The sequence below is a fragment of the Dicentrarchus labrax genome, unplaced genomic scaffold (assembly GCF_905237075.1).
Source record: "Dicentrarchus labrax unplaced genomic scaffold, dlabrax2021, whole genome shotgun sequence".
In the NCBI taxonomy this organism is placed as follows: Eukaryota; Metazoa; Chordata; class Actinopteri; family Moronidae; genus Dicentrarchus; species Dicentrarchus labrax.
Genome location: NW_026136720.1, coordinates 9,390,624 through 9,405,945, shown reverse-complemented (window position 1 = coordinate 9,405,945; position 15,322 = coordinate 9,390,624). Strand labels below are relative to the sequence as shown.

General features: G+C 42.7%; 1 protein-coding gene across 4 annotated transcripts in view; it reads right to left on the bottom strand.

Moving 5' to 3' along the window:
* LOC127353510 (zinc finger protein 469) overlaps nt 1-15,322 on the bottom strand; it is a 184,827-nt gene that overhangs the window by 22,770 nt on the left and 146,735 nt on the right. The window contains exon 7 of one of the 4 annotated variants that reach the window (XM_051382764.1): nt 6,545-6,630. The exons of 2 other annotated variants lie outside the window; for them this stretch is intronic. The gene's annotated coding sequence lies outside the window, so the exon portion shown is untranslated. Of the gene's footprint in view, nt 1-5,685; nt 5,704-6,544; nt 6,631-15,322 lie in introns of those variants that run through there. One more of the 4 variants, XM_051382765.1, reaches the window with a different exon arrangement.

Below are 15,322 nucleotides of genomic sequence, written 5' to 3'. Positions count from 1 at the left end.
ATCAGGTTTGTCAATATTGTGCCATGGAAAGATTTACCTGCTATACACCTGTAGCTTGATCTTCCAATGTCTGATTTCAATATCATTTTCATCTTTCCTTGTGTCGCAATAATGCAAGATTTCATGGATAACAATTTGGACTGTCATCCAACTATGTCAAATTTTGGCAAAGACCTTAGCAGCGCTCCAGTAAATATCTTTGACTAGAGTAGCAGAAGCCCACGCTGTCATTTTCCTTTCCTCTCCATCCCCTTCTTGCATCATTCCCAATTTTTGTTCCCCCTCTTTCTGTCCCCTTTTCTATCTTTTTTTCTCATCTCTCCCTTCTTTCGGCCTGGTCCCATGTGGGTGTGGCCTGTGTCTTGCTGTGGCTGCAGCGGGAGGACTACCTGATGTGTCGCTGTGCAGAATGGGACCAAGGGGTCTGCTGTTGAAAAGGGGCTCTGTGCTGCATCTGCAGATCGCCTTACACAACCACTTCCTGCTTCCGACCCACTCCTCACAGGCAGGCCCTGTGTGCCAAGGCCAAAAAAAGCGCAAACAGAGGGGTTCAGTCCAACCAGGGGCTGAGCACAGGACCCTATTCATCCTCTCCCCAATGCTCCTCCCTGCTTCTCCCCTACCAGCCTCAGGATGGCTTTATTTTAAAATTCACAAATATTCCCCTCTCTGAGGCATTGAGATCAACTGGACACTCATTCCCTCTTCTCAGTGGTGCTTGACAGATGAGCTGTGGCAGTGCTGCCCCCAGACTGGGGAGGTGAAACGTGCTGGTGTTAAGCATTTGTACGATGTCTGTCTGTCTGGCACAGCCACACCTCTGGCATCTGTCTTGTTACATAAGATGGGAAATAGAGGAGCAAAGGTCATAGATAAAAGGACAAGTTTGAGGGGAGACTTTTAGTTTATTGTGGAAAAACTGTCACTACATGGGAGCCCTCACAGTCACAGTTGGAGGTGCAGAGGAGAATGGGTGCAGAGTAAAAAAAATCCTTGTCTCGGGGGGAAGGGAGCAGGTGGGTATGGGTGTTAGAGTTCTATTGCTATTCCTGGAATGCTCACTTTGTCTCATCTAGACCTGGCAACAGTGGGAAGGACAGGAGCTTGGGGATATTGGACTCCCATCAAGTTGGACTATTTAAGCAGGGACCCAATGAGGGCCAAGGGGGAAGGGGTATTTAAGATTCTTTGGGAAATGGCAAAGTGGGCAAATAACTCTTAAGACAAATAAACCCAGAGCATTAATGATGAGTCTGTCCCTGGACTGGATGTTTTCGCTTTTCCCTCTGTATATTGCAAGGGGAATGCAAATGGCCAGAGCCACAGTCTGTTTTCACTACTGTCCTTGTCATTCCTACCTTCGGTCATTGGACACTGCCTTGTTTTTATACTTTAAACGCATTAAAACAGCACCCGATACGTCCATTCCTACCAGGGGGATAGAAAAACATTTAGCCTGCCGGCTCCCTGGGCTTCCCCCTCGGATGTCAGCCTCTGATGAGGGTGAGAAGAATGACGCTCTGTACGGCCACTGCAAGAAGCCATTCATACAGCCACAGCTCAGCCACAGAAGAGTGTGTAGGACTGACCCATGGTGGCTGGAACAGAACCAGTACTGATCCAGTCCCTGCTGTCCCAACACTACACAACACCAGTATTGATCTAATCCATGCTGGACAGGACAGCACTACTGAGACAACATGTCCACTGAGCAAGATTACTGCTGGGTCCAACAAGCGTAGACAGCACTGCCACTGATTCAACCAGACAGAAAGGCTTCTTCAGGATCGTGCTTAACTGTCTCTGTCAACAGCTGCACAGATGAGAAGGTACATCAAGATACTCAATGCTCTGCAAGACTGAATCACTACAGCCTGTCAAAAACAACAGGCTATTACTGATTAAGCTCAGTGTATTTGACAGAACCAAATCTGTGTTTACAGGACTAATCTATGGTCGATCAACAAACTCAGTCAACCTGGACTACTCAAAATTCTTTTCCACTCTCCCCATTGCCTTTGCCATGTTGAACAGGAGGCCTTATTATAGGTCAGTGGCTGACTGGAGGCTGAGGAACAAACCAAAGGCCCTGGCAGAGCTCACGTTGTTCCCCTCAGACCTGCTCAGGCTCACTGGAGACCAGAGCTGGAGGCCGGGATAGAGAAAGTGGCTTCTGTGCTTCACCCATGCCCAACCTCTCTGGCTTCACATGCCTGCGTGTGAGGCAGGCAGCTACGCCAAGCCAAAGAGCAACCCAAAGAGAATGCTGTGTACTATATACTATAAAACGTACAAAGGATAAACATTTCCTGTGATAAGTTAGCTTTTCTAAAAGTATATAGAATGAATAAGTGGGATTTATTATTTAAGTCTGTCAGCTGATGCTACACCAGATGCTCAAAACATAGTAAAAGAGCAAAACCTCTCCTGACACAAGTGTGGCATAGTGTAGCAGCCTCAAGGCAGAATATTAAGAAATCCTCTGGATACCAGTGAGTGTTTACACACTTTTTTTCAAACCTCAAACACACTTCTAGCAAAAATTCTTTGAGGGCATCATTCATCATGAAAAGAAGGCACTGGGGCTGTAACTGTAGTTTGATCAACATGTCATAAGTCACAGCTGTCCCCTTATCAAACTGGTCTCCCACACTCCATCTCTCTCAGTCACTGTGGGAGCTGGCTGATAAGGCCTGACTTGGGCACATCATTTGGATCCTCTTCATGGTGCGGCAGAACAGTATATGCAAGCTGGAGTAATCCTTTACTCCATCACATGAATCATACTTTCCTTCTCCTTCCTATTTTTACAGCTGCTGTGCATCTAGATCTGCTCAAACGCTTTACTCCTCGGTGACTGAGAAAGACAAGAAACCCAGAGTGTTCAAGACTCAGGTTCTCACAGTCACTCTGCTTCCTCACAGTCTCTGCATAAACAACCACCAACGATCCCCTCTTGACCTTCAAACGCACGCAAACATTAATGCCCACAAATGTGTGCGTGAGCTTAATGCTGCATGTATTTCAAGAAAATCTAATCTGAGAATGAGTGATGATTTACAGGCTCTGTTTTTCCACTTTGATATAGTCAACTGACTTTAAACCGCAGGAGGTAAAACTACAAGAATGTGATGCCATATCAGACTGTCACAAAATCAACACTTGGAAAGCATTAAACAAACACTGAACTATTGTGTTGACAATAGCCAGTGCTCAAATGAGAGACAGGATACAATATATGAGTCACTAAAGCCTAAGGAACCATTAGGGTTTATCTGGAATAATAGTTTCTGAAATCAGAAATTAGGATAAATCAGTGACTAAGATACACAAAAGTGAAAGAGGGACTTAGCTCATGTTTTTAACTAAGAATTTATTTATCTTTTTCACTGTGTATATGCTTCACTGTTTACTGTTATAATGATGTTTCACATTTCTGACAGCTTGTAAACTTACAATCAATAACACAAATGACTTGACTATAGTGACTGTTTCTGTACAGTTTGCCAGCTTTCTTTGCTTTCAGAGCTACTCACATCAATCAGATGAAAACATTTCCATTTGCACAAGCTGAGGTAAGGATAGCACACTGTAATTTATGTGTCAACCTCTGTATGTACGAAATGTGCTAGTGTTGCACCCATGAGCAGCTCTGATGAATAAACCATTTGGCCAAGCTGTTGGGATTGGAAGCCCAGTCACAGTCCATTAAAAGGCTGAAACAGAGGGACAAGCTAGGGTCTGTGACCCTGCACCTTTGACCTCTGAGCTTCGCATTGTTATCCTAATACCTTTATGCAGCTCCACAAGAAAAACTGCCAGTCTGGACTGTGGTCAGCCTTTTGCCCTTTTGCCCTCACTGCAATTTGTCATGCCAGCATCGCGTGCTCAACCATTTGTGTTGGCACAGCTTGCATCTCTGGGGCAGCAGGAAAGCCATTAATCTCGGGCTAGTGGGTCTTTAGGGGCCATGTGAGGACCATTGGCCACCAAAACACACCCTGATCTTGGTCAAAGATGCAGTCAGGAATAGGCACCATAATTTAAGAAATGTGTATAAATATTTGAATCTGTAGAAATGCCAAATAAATAAGAGCTGTTCACATGTAAAATGTGATTACTTTACATGTCTTTGATCCTATTTTCCTGTTCTGTTTCCACTCAATGAGAACTGACTATGTCTGATGTATTTTAAATGTGCACTGGATACGCCTGCTTTTGCATGCAAGCATTGCAAATCACAGACCCAAATGTAGGGTTGTCATAATATGGCCTCTTCATCTGCTAAAAAATGAATAAAAAGACTAAGAATTACATCAACTTCTTTTTGTTTTCACAAAAAAGAAACATTTAAAGTTCATGAACTGAAAACTATGTGGAGGAGTACATGAATGCAACAGTTCCAAGAAAAGAATAACAAATGAACATATTCCCATCTGATTGGCATTTTTTTCTCCAGAGAGTAGATTCTCTGCATCCCTTATCCACCTTGCTATCATACAAGAAGACACAGGAGGGCAATTAAAACGAAATATAAGGTTGTAAAGTTTTAAAGGGGATTTGAAATGTTAAAAGCATTGACCAACCAAAGAGAGTGAAAACTCAAACCTCTGTTGTGGTGTCAGTGAAAACTTAATGTAAAGATAGAAATGGAAATTCTACCCAAAGACATGCTCTTATCTGACATTGGAAATACCACCCTTACTATGGCAAGATTGGTGACCACCATTCCTTAAAAGCAGCAGTGAAAGACAGCAGAGAATGTGCGGTGACGGCAGTGTGTGTGTGTGTGTGTGTGTGTGTGTGTGTAATCATGACCATAGTCAAACATTCCACACATCATCAGGTCTTGAGCACTTACAATCTACAATCTAGGAGGAATTTATGAATGCCGTTTGTTTGGCGAGGGACTTTTTACTCAGACTGCTGGTGCTCCAACAGGGTTGAATAACCTCAATGATGCAATCTCTCCACAGGCGCCCAGCTGATGTTCCATTGTTAAAAAAAGAAAAAAGTAATGGTGGCAAGAGGGTTAGCACCCACACTCTAAGGGGGAAAAATGACATCACAGTAGTAAAACAAAGCACTCCCGATAAGGTATATGACTATTTATGTGATCTTGCTCTCGACTTGAAGGGCCCATATGTCGTTTATCAGTAAAGTTGAGTAATTGCACCGCTGTGATTGTGTACTTGGCAACCAATGCTCTGCTTTTCATGCCATCTCAGTGAATATCTGAACAATATGTAATTGCTGGCAATCACAGTGTGAGTGTATGTGAAAAGAAAGCGTAAAGGATGATGGGTTGTCTTAACTAGTCCCTGCTTAAGCTGGAATGTTAAAACAAACAGACAGAGTTGGGTCTTAACATCAGTCAGTAAATTCACAGTAGAAAGAGAGTAGATTCTCCGCATAAAGATCACAGTGAATACACCTGGTCGAAGCCAGAAGAAGAAAGACAAAACCATGGGTGTGTGCAGTCTAGAAAATCCTCCTACCATTCGGCAGATGGATGTTAGTGAATAAGGCCAAAGATTGTTTTAGTTTCCAAGGGAGGATCACAACGTCCCAAAGGCAGTGTCTAGTATTTTTAGAACTCATTCCCCTCTTTGTTAGACGCTTCTCATAAGTCTTTGGCGCAAATAACCAAATCCCAGTCCCCACTGAAAACAAACCAACACTCACCTGTTCCATTCATTTTCCTGGAAGTCGGGAAAAAGAACAACGTAACAGTAACAGAGATGAGGATGACACATCAGGCTGGGTGGCTGGCTGAACTGCTACAGTAGCTAGTTGTGAGTCAGACACTGAGACTGGAAAGCAGGGAAGCATTTGAAGAATGGGTGACTATGTCGTGTGTGTGATTCACTGCTTGTGTGGTGAACCTCTCAGAGAAGGGCCATGCCACCGGGCCCAGTAAAAGCTTGTCTGTTATTACACATTTCCAAGCTCTAGGTGCTTTTATTGCATCACCAAGACTCACAAAAGCCTTGGGGCCAAATAGGTGTGTAATGGCATTGCATTGAGCCTAGCTGGCTAACTGGCGTGGTGAGAGGGAACAGTTGACAACATAGGAGTTTGATCCACTCAGCAGCTTTATGAACTCATTCTCACACTCTTAACATTCATCTGTACCACATCTTTCCCAGCATTCTTCCTTCTTTGCCTTTTTTGCTCTTACTCTGTCTCTGCCCTCCCACTTGAGCTCCATTTTCCATCTCAATCCCTCCCTCTTTTCATGTCCCTTTCTCTCTTCTTTTTGTTTGGTCCTCTGTAGCATTTTGACTCTCTCTCTTTGGAGACAGACTCTTTAACAAGCCTGCCCAAGCGGGCAGTAGACAGAGAGGGGAGGCTATTTTTAGATCGTACACAGATTAAAAGTGGAACGTTTTCCTTCATCCTTGTAAAGAGCCCTCTTCCCTCTCTTTCAGTCGGTAATGGAGTTTAGCATCTCTGTGGGGGATCTCGTTACTTCCCCCACCAGACTCCGCCAGACTCATCTAACCCCCCACCACCAACACACTCATCCTCTCCAAACACTGACATCATTCGACAGACCAAACTCCTTCCTCTGCCTGTGGGGGCTGTTCTGTTCTGTCTGTACAGCATGAAATGGGTGAGTCTCAGCTCCTGACACAAATCAAGAAATGGGAGAAAAAAACAAGCTGTCAGAAAACACACATCTGCTGCAGGAAAAAGAGCCCAATATATCATTACATCCTCAGTGCAGTTGTCCTCACATGACCTCTTCCTCTGTGACACTACCACATTAGACTGGTGGTGGCTTTTACACGCACACACACGCACGCACACACACTGTTAAAAGAGTGTTAAAAGAATAAATCATCTGCATTAGGTATAATTAGGCCAGTGCTCTATCCGGGAGTCTGGGAGGTGACGGGTGAGCTTACTTCAGCGTTTTCCTGTCTTGGACCAAAACCAAAGTCTGACTTTTTCCTCCTTACTCCACACACACACACACACACACACACACACACACACACACACACACACACACACACACACACACACGTACACACTTCCCCCACCATGTGGATCACCTCATTGCTGGCCTGAACTGGTGAAGTGAAAGGGGGAGACATGGCCCTCTGGGTTTTACTAGTCCTACTCTCACTGACCCATGCCGGGGTCTATGGTCGGATACAGCTCCTGTTACTTCCCTTGAATATGGTCCCGTTCCTTTGAAAATATTCTGCTTTTAGAATTGCAGCCTTTCCCTCACCCTTAATTTGAAGGAGAGAGCTCTTAAGGAGCGAGTGATATTGCGTGGTAGACGGCCTGGCAGGGACCAAGCAGGAAATCTTTCATTAAAACCCACTCAAGGTCCATCATGACTTGAAGCTCTGTGTTAGATATTGAATAATAAGTGACATAGAGCTACTCTTTTGAAGGGTTTATAATGCCCTCCATCACAGCCTGACCAATGCCATGGGAACTCAGTTGAAAACAGCAGTCTAGATACACCATAACAGCTAAAATGTTAAGCTTCTGATGGAAAGCTTTGTTTGAAGTTGAAGTTGTGTGGCTGTGTGTGCTTGATCAAAGACTTTTTGCCCATTAACTTTCATATTCTTACAATGGAGCCAGAACAAAGAGCAAAGAGTGAGAGCTAGCTGTTGTAAAAGAAGAGTGAAAAATGAGGAGGAATAGTGATAAAGACAAACCAAAGGAGAAAGTGAAGTCTAATCACAGAGCACTCGGGTGAGTTACAGCACATCAAACCACTTGAAATTGCTCCTTCTCAAGCATATTTTATTGATGCTTTGGGAGCTGCAATCAGAAAACAAGGAACACATTTGGTCTAATTGTCGATCACACATAAAAACATCTACGTGGGATATGTTACTTTATCCAAAAAATATGGCGAAACTAAGAAAAGCAGCTCTTACAGAAATAGATGTATCAAACTGCTTTACCAAAACACTTCCACCCCCGCTCTTTCTTATCCTTCCCTTCATCTCACTCACTAGGAAAATCATGGAAAACAAAATGTCAGCAATAATGGGGAACTCCTTCCGTGAAATAGAATAGCTGAGGCCAAGCATGTTATTTCATAAGCAGAATGCACATGACTGCCTTTGGGAATATGAAGAGCCCTGTGGCAGCTCTGGCTCAGGCCCAGTCTTTGCTGTAGTTAGAGGGAAACCTGATAGTAATACCTCTGCGTTGCCCACCCTCTTTCTCCCTTGCTGCTCCCCTCTGAGTCTGTCATTCTAGCCAAAGGAGGTGCCTGGACCACAGTGGCAATCTAGCATCTCACAGAGCCTGGAGGATTTAATATTGTTGGAGTAAGGTGGCTTTCCCTGGAGCATCAGAGACTGGGGGTCTGCGTTTATGTCTGGAGACAAGACAGGAAGAGTGGCAGAAGGGGAAAGAAGACAGAAAAGTAGTTGTTCAGTAGCAGGGAGAGTGAAGATAACATCAGTGTTCTCTGCTGATAGTAAGACAGTCTGGGGATTCCCTAGCCCCCTCCCAGGTGTACGCCTGTGCCTACAAGACAATTAAGCTCTTTAGATGTATTTAAGCTTCTCAAATAAAAGTACCTAAGAGAAAGAGGCATTTGTGGTCCGGGCGATGATCTGCCTATTAGGCTTTCTATTGTTAGAAGAAATCTGAAAGCCCAAGGTTTCCTTTTTCAGACCTGCAGCAGGAAAAACCTTTCTGCTCCAGGGCTACAGAGCATTTATGTTGTTAGCATACCTGGAGCTGTGCCTCCTGCAGAAAACATTCTCATTAAGCCAGGGTCTCAGGCAGAAGTATTCCTTCAGTGGGCCTGGCTGCCACATACAATAACTTGCAAAGTTGAAAAGTTAATAACTTGATCTGCTTCATACACCAGTGTTGACAGCCTCAGATGTAATTTGCTCTTCTTAAGTGCTGCTCAAAATATGTAACAAAAAAAAAAAAGTATAAATCTCCTACCCAGCCAAAAGATCTTTCTTAAGTTATTAAATCCATCAACTTCTACCTAAACTGCTTAACCACATTTATACATCATAGGTAATGCTGTAAAATACTGTAAAATTGCAGGGGTTCTGTCTATTTTCTAAATGTCTGCAAAATCCATATACAACTATGGCATGATGACACTTTTGGAAGAATTTGAGCCATACGTAGCTTTCCAGAGTCAACATCCTTATGATAATGCTGTCGGCATGAGATGATTCAATACTGTGTTAACATGTAGCAGGACAGCCTTCCAAGGGCTACATAAATACCACACAACCCAAATCAGCACCAACCCACTGTACCTCATACTGATGAGCCCAATGTTAGCCCACTGTGAGTGGATCACTCCCATAATCTGTGAATACATCCGCCTCGGTACACTATCTGTAGCTGCTGTATTTACTTGTAATACCACTGTGGCTCACAGGGAGAAGCTCTGTTAGTTTAGCCCAGCTGCACACGCCCACCCACCAGATCTAGTTAAAGACGGAAGCTTTTCAAAGTCACCTCTCTAAAAATAAAGAAGGTAGATTTCTTACAACATAATAAGCAAAGTGGGACTATGTACTGTAGTATGAAATACTGTATACCATATACAAAGTTAATTTGCTATCCTGGCCTCAAGGAGAACTTAGAGGGCTAATATAGATTAGAAACAAACTAATCTCTAGTATCAGTAGTCATTTTAGGCCTCAGTGGTCGTCTACGAGCTGATAGCATCTCGCAGACTGTCAATCCCATGTCTGACATCAGATGGGAAGTGAAACAGATTGGAAGATGAAGCAACCCTTTTTGAGTTCCCCGCTGTTTTAACCTCTCCTGTCTGCGTCAGCAGTAACACATGGTTCACATAACAAATCCCTTTCTTCTCCTTGGCAGTTTAAGGCTACATGCAAACACGGAAATGAGATATACACTACTATGCTGAGGCTGAATCTCGAGGGGTGGGCACGAACTTTCTACTGCAGAGATATAACCAACAGATAGCCATGAGAAACCACAAGGGGTGTTTTAAACAAAAACACATGTAAGTGTGTGTAAGGCTGCACACACAAACAAACCTACACACAAACAAATATAAATTCTCTCACACATACGCATACACACAGACTCGGTCGGCTGGGTTGATGCAAATGACAATCCTCCAGTCCATAAAGTCAAATAGGTGAGGCAGAGTAAAAGATGCTGCATAAAATGGGATTGCTGCCACTGTGGCAGGAAGCCAAACTTTTCGTCCAGGGCTGTTTTTATGTTTAAATGAGACTTTTGTCTTGGATAGATAGATTTCCTGCTTTTGCAATCATTGAACTATTTATTTACGGTTCGGCAAATGTGACTGTCCACTGATGAAGAGTGGTAAATTTACATGAATAACCTGATTTATTATTTCCCTTTTTATCCCTTCAGATTTACAACTTTCCTAAATGTAAAAACAAAAGGAGAACCTGAGATACAAACAGCAAAACTGAATAAAAGAATCAAGAAAATTAAAGGTACATTTCAACCAGTCCGACACTCCCCTCAAATGACAATGTTTAACTTTAATTTACACTTAAGTTTGTCATTACTCCACCCCGTCACTTCACCCATCTGCGCTTCCCATTTCTACAGCCCAGCCACCTGTTTCAGCCCTATAAAAAGTAAGTGTATTACCCTTGAAAAGTGAGTGTTTCACACTCAAAAAGTTTGTGTGAACGAACCTCATTTTTCCCACTGTGTATATTCTGACCTGCAACTCTCTTTTTGTTTCCTGCAACTTTGCAGCACAAATACATCTCAATCCACTCTCATGTGAAGGGAAATGGACGAATGTGAGGGGAATGTAGACAGTCAAGAGCTTTTTTAAGAGATACAGGCTGTCTTAGATCAAGATAGAGAGACCGTAAAATTTCAATGGGCATTCTGGCTCTGACTGAAGAAATATAAAGCAATCAGTCTATTATTTTGCCAAAAATAAATAAATCCAATCCAGTCTGGCTAAATTTGTTTCCAGAATTGAGAATTAATTGTATGAGCTTACATTCCCACGCAGTGTTAGCTGACATGTCAATCTGTGTCTAAGTTTGTGAGTGTGTATGCTTGTATGGATTACAATTGCAATTGCAGTGTGTGGGTGGCGGTGAAGATCCTTTAAGTTGAGGGAGTTCACACACACACACACACACACACACACACACACACACACACACACACACACACACACACACACACACACACACACACACACACACACACACATACACAAACCCTCCTCCTAAAACAGACTCTGTGAATGTTTGGCTGTGCCAGCTGTGTGAGCTTGAGGCTGGGTGTGGGGTGTATACAGTTGTCTGACAGACTGCATGGTGTGTATACACATAGTCATAAACAGAATCTAGAGCGGAAGCACTGATCACCTAGATGTGCTTGACCTTATGATCCTAGGGCTGAACTGTTATGCTTTCACTATGTGTAATACTTGGCTCATACGTATGGTTGGAGGAAACACTGGGTGCTGCACTGGATCACAGCCAGAGAAACTGTTTGTGAGTGTGTATGTGAGACAGGACACACGTGCTAGAGAATTTTCCTGATTTCATCTTTTTCTTTTATGGTCTTGTATGGAAGTAAATATAAATTATCCAAAAGTTTGTTTGCATGTCTGCACATGCAAGTGTGTAAACATGTCTGTGTCCAAGTCTTTGATGTTGACCACAGCGGCACTGCATTGTAGTGAACTTTGAGAGGGAGAGAGAGAGAGAGAGAGAGAGAGAGAGAGAGAGAGAGAGAGAGAGAGAGAGAGACCCACAGAGACCCACATTTTTGTGTGGAAAACATCTGCATTTATATATAACTACTCTCAAAATGCAAAAGCACAATTACATGTGTGGTGCAAAAGTGGGAAAACTCTATCTGCATTGCCAACTTCTTTGAAGGGGTGCTCCTGAAATATATTTGGACTAAAACAGAAAAAGGTCTGACCGAACACCTGCATTTTCAAGGCTGTCATACAACACAGGTAAGGAAAGCAATGCTTTTAAAAACATTCAAGACTCTGTTTTCATAGGATGACAGTTTTACCTTTTAACCTGAGGGATCTATATCTATAAAACATTTGGTGGTATAACAGCAACAACCCTTTGGAAAAATACCTTAGCATTGTCAAGATATGGACCTTTTGAACTGATTTCAGTGACTGATGACTACATTATCCAAATTCTGCGTTCCCTTTCTCTGTGTGCATGTGTAATGTGACTGAATGGAAATACGGCCATCATCTGCTAGCGCTTCATGTCATTCCAGCTTTCAACTCCTGAAAGGCCAAGAAGCCACTGTGAACTTCTTGAGCAAACACTCTGGAGCAAGGGGAGGGAACAGTGCGGGATGAAGATATAGCAAACATGCCCGTTTGAACCGGAAATATTCAGCAGGGTTAGAGCTTATAGCTGTTTGAACCGAGGACACTAGAGAGGACCTGGCAAATACATGTGTGTTTGAAGGCCAAACAGTGTTGAAGGCAGAGCTCCCATGGGGAATCTGACAGCAGAGTCTCCACTATGCTGACAGTTTAAATAAGAAGGCACAATAAGCTCAGTCATCGAGGAAAAGATCCCCTCATCCTCTCTGTGACGAAAAGGTGCTTACTCCCCTATAGCTGGAAAACAATGAATTCTTTCGTATTTAGACCGGTGCAGAATACACTATGCTCATACACACACCTCACACACTGAGAGACACAGACAGAAAGAGATTAATTACCCCATTCTTTAATGGCATGAGGTGCCAGGTTCATTGACTGACATAGCTAATTAGAGAGGCATGAAAGTTTAGGCAGCATGTGACTCCTCTGACCCATAAAACCCCTGTCATGTTTGTTGGTTCAATTGAGGGCACATCTTTTCATTTCATCTAACTATGGTATCATGTTTCAAGTTTTATACCATAAACGATTATTCAAAATAATAAACTGCAAAACTGAGATAACTTCAGTAAAGTGTGTGTGAGGTAAAACAAAACAAAACAAAAAAATCTCTCTTTTGTGAAAAGTGGTGCCTCCTCTCTGAACCTTTTCAAAATGACATGTCTGTCAACACTTAAAATGAATGTGGTCATCTGTCCATGACACAGATTGCTGTGCCATGGATGACAGTCATCAGTAGTCCTAGACAGAAGCTTTGAAGTGAGACCACAGCGCGCTCCTTTCCACCCTGTTCTCATGGCTTTCCCTTTAAATAGAGCGTGACATCAGACTCTGCGCAGGTCTACCGGCCCGAGCCCAAAACAAATGTGTCCAAACAATGCCACATCTGGAGCGAAACCCAGGAGTGAGAGGGGAAGAGCAGGAATGTAGCGGAAAAGGGGTTGAGAAAGGGAAAGCAGTCCGAAAGCTGTTTAGCTCCAGGACCCTGGCCAAGGCGTCTGGGGATGTGCCTAAACTATAATTTACTGGTGATTCCCCTTTCTTCCCTCCCCCAAAAGACCTGATGTCACTACTGCAGACCCAAGCATCAGACAGAAAGAAAATCTGAAGCACTTTGTGCAGTGATGTCTGTTCTTGTCTATTTTAATCTCATTGAAAATTACAGTACAGTCCACCAATACTGACTAATATCAAACAACTCCCACAGACAACCATCAACCACTGTGTTACTTGTATGGTGGTAACCCAACTTTAACTCTATAACCTCTAAGTTCCGGAAAGTTTAGAGAGAAAAGCAATTTTTTTCTTTGCTTTGGCTCATTTTTTTCTGTGCAGATGCAGGAGGAGGTCTCCAGAAAGTCTTCTCAGGCAGCCTGTTCTTGTTGTCACTGTCAGAAGCAATCAGAGCTGCTGGGCCTGCATTCACGCAGCAGAAGGAGCGGAGAAGCAGGCAAATATTCAGGCCAATTTTCTGCCTGCTGGATAAAGTGTCTAATAAACACATGATGGCTGATCCAACAGTTATTTGTCAGTAGACAGTATACCACCTACAATCTGATAGAGATAAAGTACTTAAACCTATAGTCAAGAATGCCAAAAATGTATGCAACAATACACACATACGGTATACATACATACACACACTAATACACACACATTCATCAGTCAGCAAATCTGTGAGTGGATTTGTGTGGGAGTTCAGGGGGCCTTTTAGATTGAAGGTGTGACCTGACAAACAGACGTATGGTAGGATGGAAAATATGCTGAATGTGTCCTGTTTGAAGAGGAGGACAAAGATAGGGAGGAATACAAGGCGAGGAAGGAGGTGGTGAAAGAGCTGAGGGACTATCATTTCCCGCAAGTCATGTGTTTTACATCTGCACTACACTGAGTCTGCTCAGTTTAAGAAGCCTCAGACTCAAAGTCCTATTTACAGGCCCAATTCTAGGTGTGAGCTAACTAAATGGTCACAAGCTTGCGAGGACACCAGAGAGGATGGAGGACAAAGTGATAACTGATAACTGTTGCACCTTCTTATTTTAGAGGGCCTTTAAAATTGTGTCAGATGAGACCATTCATGCCTTAAGTATGGTGCTGTGCAATTTGAGGATGGAGACAGACCTGTATAGCTAGGTCAAGCAGTTCTATTCTGAGAGCATGCTGATTTTAAACAAGGCTGTTTCGACAAAACTTTCTTTGCAGTACTGGCTTTATGAGCTAAATGTAGCTAATTTTACTGTCTATAACCAGACAGCTATGGGTGTTAAGTAGATCCGAATTAAGTTAATCATGCTGTCGTACCCTCAATATCTACAGCCTAAATAATGAAAAACATCTATTCACACTGTAGAGATATCAACCATGACAATGTAGATCATGAAAATCTGTTTTAAAAATGCTAAAAATTTTGATGTTTCCATCCTCAGCTCAATCGAAAACACATTTGTAGACTTCATACCATAATGTCTTTTACTATAGCAACTCGACTATAGCTCATGTTTGATGCATGATCCATGATCCAAATCTAAACAGAAGAGCAAGATGAGTAGCCCCCCACTAAAATTCAAAACATATGACTGTAACTTACTATCACTCTTAAAACAGATAGCATCTGTCATACACAGAGGGTTTCTGATACTGCTCAACGTTTCTTTATATCAGTAGAGCTTGTAAATCAAGAATTAACACAGGCCTATATATTTCTGTTATGATCAGTTGACACACAAAATGTTGTTTTTTAATCATGGAGGCAACTCTTCAATTATGTATCTAAATTTAACTGAAAATTATATGTGGAAAGAAATTAAGGTTTGGCATTCTAATGTGTTTATTGAAAAGAAAAAAAAGCTCTTCCCACCAACTCTGATGTTCCCAAAGTTTTAGTGTCTGGGAGTCAATCTGGGTCGCCTGTCAAATGAAATCTAAATCCGATTATGTATTATGCCGTCAAAA